This window comes from Coccinella septempunctata, chromosome 2 (genome assembly GCF_907165205.1).
Source record: "Coccinella septempunctata chromosome 2, icCocSept1.1, whole genome shotgun sequence".
In the NCBI taxonomy this organism is placed as follows: Eukaryota; Metazoa; Arthropoda; class Insecta; order Coleoptera; family Coccinellidae; genus Coccinella; species Coccinella septempunctata.
Genome location: NC_058190.1, coordinates 32,490,398 through 32,505,042, shown reverse-complemented (window position 1 = coordinate 32,505,042; position 14,645 = coordinate 32,490,398). Strand labels below are relative to the sequence as shown.

At 33.9% G+C, this 14,645-nt stretch overlaps 1 protein-coding gene across 2 annotated transcripts in view; it reads right to left on the bottom strand.

Annotated features, from left to right (window-relative positions):
• The window catches only part of LOC123306498 (inactive dipeptidyl peptidase 10), a 341,233-nt gene that overhangs the window by 166,133 nt on the left and 160,455 nt on the right, over positions 1-14,645 (bottom strand). The window lies entirely within an intron of this gene.

Sequence of the window (14,645 nt, the reverse complement as noted above, 5' to 3'; positions counted from 1 at the left end):
TATATTACTAATTATAATCCTAATTCAAATGCTCTAGTAGAAAGATTCCATTCAACCCTGATCGAACAAATGAGAACCATTGAATCTAAAAACTCATCATTCCAAAGTAAATTGGCACAAGCCTTGTTAAGTTATAATAATTCAAATCATTCCAGCCTAGAATTAACGCCTATGCAAATAATAAAAGCAGATCAAAATTATTCTTTACCAATCGAACAAACTCACAATGAGAAAATTCAAAATTACGTTGAGAATTATATTGAGAATTTAAATGATATAACGAAACATTTGGAGAAAAATCAAAAGCGGGTAACCGAAAAGTTAGATAAATTAAACGAAAAGCGTTCAGCAAAAAGTACTCATGAATTAAATAAAAACCCCACTTTTATTAAAAATCCAATAACGCGTAAACTCGATCCCGTGTATAAAAAAGTAGATATTCGCGAAATCGATACACATAGAATTCAAGATAATAAAAATAAACACATTTATCATAAGAAAATTTTGAAACAAAGAAAAAAGTAGTTGAATATTTTGTTTCAGATCAAGATGAAATACGTCACATTTATTTTCATAATACTCGAGGCAGTAGAATTAATAACGAACCTCACAATTATTCCCTTAGAAAATAATATTCTTCCAATCTTATTAGGAAAAGCCTATATTACGAAAAGGCATATACAATTGATTTATCATATTGATTTGAGTCAAATTGAAGACCTAATAATCAAATATCAAAAAGAGATTGATCATTTTAAAAATAAACAACTAGGGTTTTCTCAGACAGCACACTATCAGTATTTACAGCATTCAAATTTAATAAATGTAAAAACATTAGAAGAACTTTTAACTCAGAGAATTAGAGAAAAAAGAGGATTGATTAATGTTGGAGGCAAAATATCAAAGATACTATTTGGAACATTGGATTCTGATGACGAAGAGCTTTACCAAAGTTATTTTGAAAGTATAAAGAAAAACGAAGAGACACTTATGAGGAATCAAAAACAAATTGCTACTATTGTAAATGACTTGAAAAATAAGTACATTAATAAATTTCAAAAATTAACTGAAAATTTCAAATTGCTTCGTACTGTACCTCAACTTGAACGTATTGAACAAATGCATCTCATGACTTTTGAAATTAAAGACATCAAAAATATTTTGGATGAGATTCAAACAGCAGTGAGCTTTGCAAGATTGCATATCCTGCATGAATCTATTCTCCCTTACACAAACGATACTATTATTCCAATGCATCATTTAAAAGATTATTTTCAGATATGTCATACTAAAGTCATTTTCAAAGAAAAAACATTGTTGTTTCTAATTTCAATTCCAACGGTATACGAGGAAAAATATAATCTATACAAGTTTTACTATATCCCTCAACGGAATTTGTCCCTTCCTTTCACAAACCCCTATATGCTCACTCGAGACGAAGAAATAAGATGGTCCACAAAACAATGTCATCAAGTAGAGGAAGACTACCTCTGTGATCAAGATTCCCTCGACAGGCCTCCAGAATGCATGAAAAATGTTTTGAAAACTCATTTAGAAAGCTGTCCCAGAAGAGAATCACCCTCAACACCAAATTTAAAAACATTGGAAGATGGAAATATTTTGTCTATTAATAATTTGGAAATTCAAGAAAAATGCCCACAGCAGACAAAGTATCATTTTACCCCGCCAATGGCTATAATTCAGTCCAAGTGTATCATAAGTAACAATCAAAAGGAAATTTACCCCATCCAAGTTAAGAACGAGGAAAAATACATCGTTCTACCAAAACCAATATTTTTTACTAATCACTCCAAGGAAGAAGACTTCAACGTCAAGGATGAAGAGATTCCAGATATCCAGCTAGATGAAATTGAAGACTGGAAATGGAATTCATCGTTATCAACATTTATGATTATTTTGATTCTTATAATAATTTTAACAGTTATTTGGGTAATTTGTAAAGTTTTTCATAATTTTAAAGCTACACCTCAAAGAGGTGATACCTTTATCCAAAGGGGGGAGGAATTATGTAATCGCACCCCATATTAATTCAATGTTACTTATCAAGGTTAACCATAAGTATTGTATATGACTACGTTGCAGCCTGCAAAATCAGCAGTGAACACCTGCAGTGCTGAGTCACATCCTATAGATAAGATATTTGTATAAAAGCATCTTCTTCCTTGCCTTCATTGAAGAAATAGATCTAGAGCCTTAGTCGATAGTCATAGTTTACACAGAATATTCAAATATTCTCTATTGTAAATAAAGTGTTTTTTAAAAACCAAGTCTTCATCCCAAAAATCATAATTGTGTATATTTCTTTATTGTTGGCTCAGCTCTCACACTTCTGATCTCAAAATATATACATACATATGCATCTATATGTATATATGCATATTTATTCATTCATTTATATGAATATTTATATTTATTTATGTCTATCTCTCTTATTTCGAGAACTCCTTATTTTAAGAACCACTTGTCAAGCTCAGTAATTCGATGTCAAGTAGAAGCCTGTGATCAATCGACCAACTGCATCGGTAACGTTATAAACCGGATCAGGACTATAATAATGCTATCTCAAATCGTCTAACCAACGCGAGAAAACGATTTGAATTAATGGTACCTACAGGGTGTGGCGGAATAATGGATAATATGGTACCTGCGGATAGAGAAGGTTGTGGTGGTTCAGAAAAATATGTTTTATGTTCAGTAAAAAGCCATCGGTTTTCGAGATATTCGAGATTTTAGAAAATTCAAACAAATTACACCCTTTGACACTCTCTTTGCAAGCAATACTCCAAATGAAAGAATTTTCTCAATATGTTTTTCGAATACTATTCCTGGATAGATACGCTTTTGAATATTTTTTACAAAAATTGTTCAGAGTGACCACTACAAGCAAACATGCTCAACACCTTATGAACGGTTGCTTTATTTTTCATATCTCATTTCAGTTACTGAAAATTTCGGAAACGAGGTTTACATTGAACTAGGCTTTGACTCCTTGCGACAGAAATTTATTTTGTATTGAATGCTCAAAATACATTTCGGCATCGCATTGAAACAGGCCTATTTTTTCTCAATTTGGTACTCAGATAACCATGTAACCAAGTAAGATTGAACTTAAAAACCAAATAAGCAAAACAAGAAATTTGACTATGATCTTTGTTTGAAAAAACTTTGTAGGCGCCCCAAAAATCATGAATAATATTCGATAGCGCAACTATCCAGGATTACTATCCAATAAACAGATTCAGAAAATTCTTTCATTTGCTGTCTTGACAAGGCAAAAGGTATTTTTTTAAATATTCGAAAATGTCGAATAGCTACTATAGAAAACCGAGGAACTTTTACTCAACATGAAACTTATTCTGAACCGCCAAACTGTTTTTTACCTTTACCCGCAAGTTTCATATTATCCAGTCATTACGCCACACCCTGTATATTCGAAATCAGGAGAAAAAGTCCTACCAAAAAATAGAAAAACATACATGGTGTGTGTTTCGAAAAAATGAAGTTTCATTCATTATATTGTCCATCCTGTATATATTTCAATTGGCGTAATTATATCAAAAAAATTCATTTGATTTCGTACAATTTTTGTTCGAAATATTTTTATATTTCTCTTTTTGTAATAAAGTCAGTTTATTGTGAAAACCCCGGTACAACATATCTAATATGGATTGTTAGGAATGGGCCTTTCATTTTAATCAATCGAAAATGTGCGAACCGGATAATTCGGTCCTCTCTTCCAGTATTCCGAGCCTAATGCGATTTCGAATCATAAATTTAGTTGTCAGAATTCAGTTGAATAGCACCGGAAGAGCTTGAGGGGGATTGATTTTATTGTATCGATTAAGCAGAGTGCCCCAATTTGCGAAACCGCTCTGACCAACCCTCAATATTCACTTCCTGGAGATAATTAGAAATTAATGAAATGCTCGTTTTTGAGGATTTCGCTAATGTAATGAAGAAGCAGATCTGAAAATTTCATTACTGCACTGACAATGGGAATTTAATCCAATTGATGTAAACATGTTGGACAAGAGCCGGTGTGCTTATTGGGTTTTTCATTCAACTTTTCTATTAGGATAATACTCTCAACATCTTAAATAAAATTACGGTCTGCTTGACTGCATGAGTTTAATGAAAACAAGAAAATGACTTATATTTGGGCGAGGAAAAAAATTTAGCTCATAATATTTCTATAGATATTATATAAATTAGCATAAAACATATTTAACAATAAAGTGTCAAGTTATCGGAGAAAATTTCATTTCCTGAAATGCCAACCATTTTTACAGCAAGAGCTTTTCAAAACTGGTTATACAGAGTGTTAATATTTGACACCAATTTTTTTTTCATATTTTCATCGGCATATTATATTAACATTCAATTCAAGGTGATTTATAATAAATATGATATGCTTGATGCTCCTTTGAGTGAGCAGAATCAACATTAGAATAGAATAGAATAGAAGAGAAGAGAAGAGACATCTGTCTGAAGAATGAAGCTGTCGTTTGTTGTGTGTTTCTGTCTCGTATATTTTCAAGTTTAATGTCCTTTCTAATTTAGTATTTTTATTGTAAATATTTAACGATGATTTTATCTATACCCTATGTGTTCAATAGTTTATGTTCTACACTTTTAGCCTACAATAATTAGTATTGTAGTTGTGTTTCATAGGCTATCCTATTTCCTATCATCCTTGATGACGTATAGATATTGAAGGACGTGGAATTGTTGATATAATGCTTAATTGTCGATTGTCGTTCACGAGCTTCATCTTCGTTTAATGAAACGATGCATACGGCATCATTTTCGAAATTATTTTTTATGATTTCCTATCGTTAATCGACAGGGAAACCAAAACAAAAATGATTATTATTAATGGAGAACATTCAACTAGGAAGTACCCATTTACGGTGTCATATACAGGATGTCCCAAAACTAGTGAATCAAACGTCACACCACGATAGAGTAGATCAAATACTATCGAATGACTCCATCATTAGTTGAGCGAAAATGTACCGTTTCTGAAAAAACCTAACCAAAAGTTGCCGATTTTCGAACTATTTTTTCAACCACAGGGCCAATTTGTGATTAAGTATAGCGTTTTTCTCCCATATTATCACCCCTATAGAGGGGGTTTATTCTGAGTAATAAAAATCATGTAGAAAAAACAATTGCTTTAATTTACATTTACTTAGGTTATCGATTAACTACTTAAAATAATTTAAATTAGCGGAGATAAGACAATAATCTTAGTTCAATATAATTTGAAAGCGATATCCTTTTTCACAAACTGGCCCTGTGATTAAGAAAAATAGTTCGAAAATCGGCAACTTTAGGAATTTTAATAAAATTGTGATTAATTTAGGAACGGTACATTTTCATTGATTGTTTGGTGTCATTCGATAATATTTGGTCTACTCTATCGTGGTGTAACGTTTAATTCACTAGTTTTGGGACACCCTCTATATGTGATCTTTTTGTTCCAAATTTTTGTATAAAAACATTGGGCTTAAGGACCTTCCTTTTTGAAATCTTCACAAGGATTAGTGACTTCCAGTTATAGCGGAATGGAAACGAAATACCCTGTATATTTTCGATTTATTGCTGTGCTGCTTTTAACTAAGTTGTTTAGAACTAAATGAAATAGAAATTGCGCCCACTGCGATGCAATAATCATTTATAAACCCCCTGTAGAATGCTCTGAGAAAAACCCACAATCTTTGATGATTCCATTTCAAATTGTGAATTCGATATATCGATCCCAAATGGAACAAAAAAGAATTGGAGCCAATTGGATGAGATTCGAAAACTGTAAAAACAAGAGATTTTAATTTCAGTTTTGGCTTCGAATAACTCATAAGCGATCAATATTCCTCACCAAAAATAAAAAAGATAATAACTGTATACTGAATTGACAACAGTGTACCCTCCCAGCAAAATAACAATGGATGAAAAATCCCCACCCTGAAAGGCTTGATGCTGACACGAAAGCAAGAATGAATTGAAGAGTAAATCAAGCAGAAAAGTAAATAGCTTTTTTATAGCGAGCAGATGATTGGTTTTTTCGTCGGCTAAAGTGGCTGACGTAACTCAAACTGTGGCTTGGAGGGACTCGAATTCCTTTATTGGAAACTTTTCCTCGGAGGTCAGTTAATACGAGGGCTCAGACATAATTTATTGGGTATAAAATTCCTCATAGAGAAAATTAGAGATTGGAAAAGTGATCTCGTAATTTTATGGCGTTTCGTAGCTTGCATGACATGAGAACTGTCTGCAATAGACTAATTGATAAAGGATTTATGGGTTTTTAGATGGATCCCAACGACGATTCCATATGAATGCATGATATAAAATTGATATACATTCTCCCTGATGGCGAATGAATCGACAGTTTTTTTTTCATGGAAACATTTCATTCAAGGAGAATATCATGATGACTATCAAAGTGAAGATTCCTTCTGAATTATCTCATCTCTGTTGAATCATATCTGTACAGGGTGGGCAAAATTGGTGATACCTGAACAACAACTTTTTAACCCATCGAGATAGTAAAAAATGACTGTACCATTCATGTCGTCTTTTTTCGAGAAACTAATGATGCTATCAGCTGCATTCCTCTATCTTCTTTTGTTTTTGAGTTATAGGCCAAAATTTAAATTGGGGCGATTTCAACTTTGGTCATTATCTCCGTTTCTGTTTGTGCTAGGATGTTGAAATGAAAACATTATACAGACACTTTTTGCCATTGGCGTACTATGTTTTTTTCCTACAGATTTATGTGCTGAGTTATAACACGAAGTTGTGTTATTTCTTATGAAAACAGTAGTTTGAAATGACTTGGAAAGAATCGCCATTTTTTTTCCGTTTCAGAAATATATCATACATCGCCCTAAGCCTTTGTTAGTCATTTCAAACTACTGTTTTCCTATGAAAAAACACATCTTTATGTTATAGCTCAGCAAATATACATGTTGGAAAAAATCATAGCACTCCACTGGATTGCTATCAAAAAAGTGTCTGTATAATGTTTTCATTTTAACATCCTAGCACAAACAGAAACGGAGATAATAACCAAAATTGCAATTTTAATTTTGGCATATAAATCGAAACAACATAAGATAGAGGAATGCAGTTGATGGCATTATTAATTGCTTGAAAACAGAAGACCGTAATGTGATAATGCCATCAACTGCATTCCTTTATCTTCTGTTGTTTTCGAGTAATAGGTCAAAATTAAAATTTGGTCATTATCTCCGTTTCTGATTGTGCTAGGATGTTGAAATGAAAACATTATACAGACCCTGTTTTGATAGTAATCTAATGGCGAATTATGATTTTTTCCTACAGGTTTATTTGCTGAGCTATAAAATGAAGTTGTGTTTTTTCTTATGGGAACAGTATTTTAGATGACTTAGAAAGCCTCAGTGCGATGTATGATATATTTCTTAAACGGTAAAAAAATGACGATTCTATCCAAGCCATTTTAAACTACTGTTTTCCTAAGAAAAAACACAACTTTATGTTATAGCTCAGCAAATGAACCTGTAGGAAAAAATCATAACACGCCATTGAATAACTATAAAAGAAAGGTCTGTATTTTCCATATCAACATCCTAGCGCAAACAGAAACGGAGATAATGACCAGAGTTGAAATTGCCCAAATTCAAATTTTGACCTACAACTCAAAAACAAAAGAAGATAGAGGAATGCAGTTGATGGCATTATTAGTTTCTCGTAATAAAACACATGAATGGCACTTTCATTCTCTTCTATCTCATTAGGTTAAAAAGTTGTAATTCAGGTATCACCAATTTTACCCCCCCTGTACATATTTCGAAATTTCGATGCTCGATACGGCACCAGCTGTTATTTATAATGTAGCTAAATATCTATGTTCAGAGCCAACTCCTATTCGGGCTCTTGCCGCTTTCTGTGAGTTTTCTGATAGTAACCATAGAATAGACGTCTGTTCCTCTTTGTCTGCGGTTGTCATAGACATATAGACATGGACTGTGCCTTCCCTTTATATCTATGCATGAAATACGGTCAAAAAAAGTGACAGAGAGAAACGCACGTCGGGCATGCAGTTGTCTTTTTCTAGAATTTTTATTAGTCCACACTCACCTCTATGTGAACAAAAAAAGAGACAGGTAAGTGCTCGACGATCATTTATTTCTTTCTATAAAAAAGACATTTTCATGCTGACATTGCTCAGTCCATGTCTCTATGTCTATGGCGGTTGTGACCATGAAGTTTGATAGACCAGTGAATAATGACAAGTGATTTATGAATGTCATTATGCTGAAGAAAATACATAGATTTATAACTTCATCAAATTTTTGTGGACAAATAATGAAAAATATCTATACATATCCATTTTTCATTCGATGTGAAAAAATTGTTTTTTTCTTCTTTGTAACCTCGATTCGCTTCTGGGGAGAACCTTAACTCCCTGGTTTTACATAGGTGTTGGACGTATTGAGATATATCTTTCATCCCATTTATTTTCGAAGGTCCCATCTACTATATTGCCTTATAATTTTACGTGAAATTTTCATCGATGAAGGAATCGCAGCTAAAGTTGTAGGAAAAGCAAAAGTCAGGTGTTGCCGGCTATCTTGTTGGAAAATGATCTATGAGGGTCCTCTTCATTAAATTCCTTAGATTCCCACCCAAACGATTTTTTTGTTGTGATACTTAGTATGGACTTGAAGTAATACACTCGGATTATTATCTCAATGAAGAGCAGGGGTCTAAGCGAATCCTTCAGAAACTTGTTAAAGATGCTTAGGGAGGGGAGATATTCAAAGTCGAGAACAGAGGAGATGAGCGGAAGGAGGGGGGAGAACAAAGAAGGTTCCGCATTCATTTGACTTTCTCGTGCCACTAGGAAATATTTTATCATCCCAATGAAAGTCCATAAAATTCCATACAACCATTATTCTTTGAAATTTTTTTGAATACCCAACTGTTTAAGAGTTCATCATCCGCTAAAGAAATTCTTGAGTTACGGATTGGTCCCATTTTCTTTTGCACAAACAAATCTGTATAAATTTGAATAAATTCCATTCTCATAATCAAATTCAAAGTCCCGTCAAGCTTAAAGCTTCCTTCAATATCAGTTTTAGTAGGACTAACAGAAGGTTTAAAATTAAAGAGACTTCAAGTTTGATTATAAAACTGGTCGTTAGGGTCACACAAAAATTTCGCTCTCACAATGAATTTCGTGTGAACCCTTCAATGGAAACTGCCAATTTAACGACAGCAAATGAGTGGTACTAACACATCCTCCAAGGTTCACATCTAATTTGGAAACACCCTGTATATTCATTAATCAGTTCAGTTCCAATAGTTATTTTTTGGGCTTGTTACACAATCTTCCATTTAAATATTTGATTGAAATATGATCATAATTTAAGTTTTATATGAATATCTGATTTAATTTTTATAATTTTTGGTTTTTGATGCGACCTAATGGAAGGTACTGTATGTATATACATACAGTTTTACTGAACAGGGTATGTTTCGATACATAAGTTCAGCACAAATGTGCTTCTAAAGATAGGAGTGCCTCGAAGTTGTATTTTTAAACATTTAATCTCTTTGATATTATGACATTTTCAATATTTTTCGTGTAGAATGTACAGAAAAAACTAAAATAACCAACAATTTCATGAAATTTTCAGTTTCTCTCCTAACAAGCCCTAACTTAGTGCTCCTATCGTGTATCAGTAATATATGAAAATATTGCTGACCCATCATTTGAAGTTGAAATAGGTATATTGAAAAATAAGAAATTAAACAATGAACAGTTGTTTCTATTTTTTTCTTGCTGTGTAAACAGAGTATGTATATAATATTTAGTCCTTTATCCCTCTGATTGCCGATTAATGGTATTAACTATCTGATTAACATTCCATCAAAGTATTTTCCCTCCTTCCCTCCTACTAGTAGGTACTAGAAGAGTCACACAAGAGTGGTGAAATGGTGTTGACTACATAATTCCAGGATTCTTAATAAATTAGGTGTTTCATCTCTAGAAAGCCATTTAATATAAATTATTCCAATCTTGTAGCTTGTCCAAGTGACGGTTACAGTAAGCTGTTTCCATAGAGATAACATCTATTTGAGAATAGCTTATTGGTTATCTCATGTTTTCACAAAATATCCTCCTGAGTTTATTGTCCTTATCGACCCACTCCGAAAGCCCAACTTGCACATTTCAGGACGTAGGTGGAAAAAGGCTGGTGACAAAATCCCCACAAGATGCATGTTCAGCATCGGTGTGATATATGAGGATCGTTTTCCTTGAAATATAGATAGGGTAAATACGTGCAAAATATTGGGCTGTTCTCCAACAGGGATGTGATGAATGATCCTCCAAAAGGACATCACATCACATCCTGTTCCTATCTATCGAATTCGATATATTGTGTATATTTATAAGAACTGGTATCGCCCAATATAATTTTGATGTCTTTCTGTTGAGCCTTGTTCCGACTAGGGGACTAGGCTATTATATTCCATTCAAATTTATTTTAGCAGTCTCAAGTTCTCAAGTTTTTGTAACTAGAACGAAGTTAGGTTGGCACTCATGAAATGTCGTCAGGTCCGCTCATTCAAATAGTTATACCTTGATATTCTAAAATCCACAATACGATCGACGGTAGCGAATATATTCAATGTAAGAGAATTTATATAATGTTTCATCTGAATCTAAACGACTTATATTTCAGCTGAATATTTCCACAATCAGAAAGATTGTTGATGAAGAGGATGACAAAGAATTTCCTTCTATTGAGAGACCCAAAAAAGTGGTGGCATTTCAGAACTTTATGTTCGAGGAAATATATGCATATATGGATTTTCGATGAATAAGTTCCCGAAAATTGATTTTTCTATTTTTCATATGACTTGTCCTATACATTGTAAATGTTTTAAGGTATATACCAATAAATACCTAATTATTATTATTATATCAATATATCAAGATGAACAGCCACAAATACGCGCCAGTTGTCCTGTTAATTGTTTATTCATGTGAAATTTTTGTTGAAAGGTGAAGTTCATCTTGACTTGAAACTTCCCTTAATTCCTTTTACTTACATTGATCCTTTTACTTACATTGATGCAAGAATTTAACATTCTTGTAGTTATCTTCCTTCGAGAGATACCCGTTCCTAACCACTGCATCATATGCATTTCATCTTAGGGTTAATATTTTTGAAATCTACAATTGATATGACGTATTCAAACTTCAGCCAAAGAAGATAACGAACATCAACTCTCCTCAAGCTAGTGCTTATTATGATATTGTACTCTCTTGTATTTTCCATGCAAATAACTGGATTCGGTATGCCTTCAATCAGTTTGTATAAACTTCAATAATGTTCGTCACATATTTCCCGCAGATATTCGACATTGTGATGAAATACGTAACACAGAAACTTTTAGGTAGAACGGGCAACATAGCGTTGATTTAAAATCAAAAAATGTTTTGACAAGCGTTATATAACCCCACATTTTCGTACTATACAGAGTGAAATGTGTCAAATTTCCATGGCCAACCGAGTGCTAAAATAAAAGTGAATGGAGTATAGTTTATAGGCAAGTAGAGAGTGATTTAGAGTGTGAACACAATAATTCAGTAGCGAGTGTTTTTGTAACTAAATTAGGTACTCGCTATTCGACTTAACTACTAGTCTAGTTCGAACGAGGCTTCAGAGATTTATTCATCCTTAAGCCAAGCTCGGCAGTACCATTGAGTAGTAAACTTCCCTTACCCATACTCAATGGCAGTACTCTTCACAGATAACCAAATACTGCACTCTCGTGTACACTTCTGGTTTTCTGTAACCGATACTGAGTAGACATGGTGAAAGACTTCAATACCTGCTTCTTTTATGAGGGTTCTTTTTATCGGATACTTTTTATTGTAACGATCTACGCAAGTTCGAACTTTTATGTGCCTGTTCAGCGCATTCCTAATCAGCAAAAAACTCCAAGAGAAGTTGAAATTTCAAAAAAAGTGTGAGGAATTTCTTTTGAAAACGTGCCTGCATAGTTAATTTGCCTCGCAAGCCACAATTGCTCCTCCTAAGTTTAAATTGTATTCCACCTATATTTCAGGCTTCAAATGAACGAAAACTGCCTGCACACATTTTTATGTAACATAGCCATCCCATCGATATGAATCCAACGTGTTTAATGAAACAAAAAAGGAATTACACACACAAAATTTGTATAATTTTTTGTGTGTATATTTTTTCGGACTTTAATTTGACTGAAAAAAACTTTTCAGTTTTCAGTTCGGTTGATAACTGAAGAATACCTGAAGCGGCTGGAAAATGCTTGCTTGAATGTTGGATATAATAATCCTGGATGATGAAAATAGCCTAATAAATCCTATAACAAAATTTTCATCATCCATTATTTCACGTCAGTATCCGCAAGGGTATTGTTCATAAGCCTGAATGGTAATTGCAAAATGGTGCATGAGCCTGCGACACTTTTCGCTGCTTGAAGTGCTTGAGTAATTCAAACACAGGTTGTCTCAGATGTCGAAATAAAACCGAAATCAAGTGATAGGCCAAGTTGAAATGATGATCATAAATACACTCAGGGGCAAAATTAACCGGCCACCTACATTTTACGAATTCATTCGAAATTCTATGGTAATTCAATTAATTATGTGATGTTTTTACATCGGGCAAACCCTTATAGTAAAAAAAAGACTTATGTTAAATGTAAAATAGTTTAATTGAAACATAAAATAAAGAAATATCGTTTTGCAGTCAACTAACAGAAAATAAAAATGATTAATTAAAAGAGAAAATCGCTCTGAATCATCGCATTAATATCGCGTATTTCCTCCTCTAGCCCTAATAACCTCCCGTAACCGATTCGGGAGCCCATCCATAATATTTTGAATATCCCTTTGTGGAATATTTTCCCACTCCTCAAAAGCTGCAGCTTTTAGCTCACTCATGGTCGTACCTGTGAGCATCAACGCTGCCTCTATCAAAGATGACCATCTCTGTACGGGCGTCGTAAGCAATGCCAGCCCACACCATAATCGACCCACCTTCGAAACCTACTGTTTGCACCAAACAGCCTTCAGTAAACCTCTCACCACGGCGTCTATACACTCGCTGACGTCCATCAGGATGTCGTAAAGCAATTTATGTGTTCTCGGGCAAATTCAAGTCTCGCTCTTCTATGAACTGTGGTCAGTTCTGGGACTCGAGCTGGTCTATATGCTCTGAAATCCCTCTCCGCCAACCTTCTTCTTATTGTTCGAAGACTCACACTAATATTCCGTACCTCAAACAAGCGGTTACGAGCCTCAGACGCTGTTGTGAACCGATTTCGCATAACGTTCGAGACGATGTAACGATCATCTCTCTCTGATGTACACCTTCTACGACCCTGTCCTGGCCTTCTTGTGTACAAACCAGTATCTCTGTAACGCCGAATAGCATCTTGTATCGTGGTTCTTGGATATCCAAGCAGTCTTCCAATCCTACGCTGGCTGAACCCGTCGTCTGCAAGTGCCACAGCCTTAGCTGCTCCGGCTGCGACCAATGGCTTTTTTTTTAGTATGGAGAAAATAACCGCTTCCCAACACCTCAGTTTTATTGGAAAAAATTTTATCACAACGCTTCAAAACAAATTTATCCTGTACATTAACGTTGCGACGAGAATGTCAACTTCCGACTGAATTCATTATTGTTGAATAAAAAGGAAAGAAGTTAACAAAACATATGTATGATTGTTTTATTGGTTGTCGATTTCCCCACTCATCACATTGCGCCAAGTTGTCGAAGAAAAAGTTATGGAAAACAAACCATATGCGATTCGAGATGGGTGGCCGGTAAATTTTGCCTCTGAGTGTATATGAAAAAAAAATTGAGTCACATATTTCAGAAGTTACGGATATTTGAAAAAAAAAATGAGAGAATCTACATCCTCTGATGCTCTCTTCATTACTGTTGCTATAAGTCTTTACTTTTCTTAATATGTTTTTTGGTTATGTACCTAATCCTGAATAATGTTTCCTTATTCTATGGCCTGAAGTTTTTTTCAGTAGTCAGTTGAAGCTGGGCGAATTATTTATTTTAAATATTTGGTTGGCCAAAGTAAGGTTTTCTTTTAAACTGGAGCATCTGGCATGAAATTTTAGAGCAGAGTTTAATTATAAGATTAATCGACTTACCTTAAGGAAGATTAATCCTAATTTTCCGAGCTTGTCCGAAGATATAATTATCACATTGTAGTTTCTAGAAACTTACTCGTTGTCAGCACGAAGTTTAAAAATCCAATAAAAAGTTAGGATACCTGATTCACCGCTTCTTATCTCCCTGAACCATATGTATCTCATTCATTGAGTGCGAGTGGAGAAACAAAAAACAAAAAATTGACCGCATTTGGGTAGTATAGGGTGGGTAGGGTAATTATATCTTCGGACAAGCTCGGAAAATTAGGATTAATCTTCCTTAAGGTAAGTCGATTAATCTTATAATTTTCCTTCGCTTGTCCTTGATATAATTATCACATTGTAGATGTTCAGAGCATCTAGTGGTCGATTTTTTTTAATTCCATTTTATTAATTCCATTTGGTAATT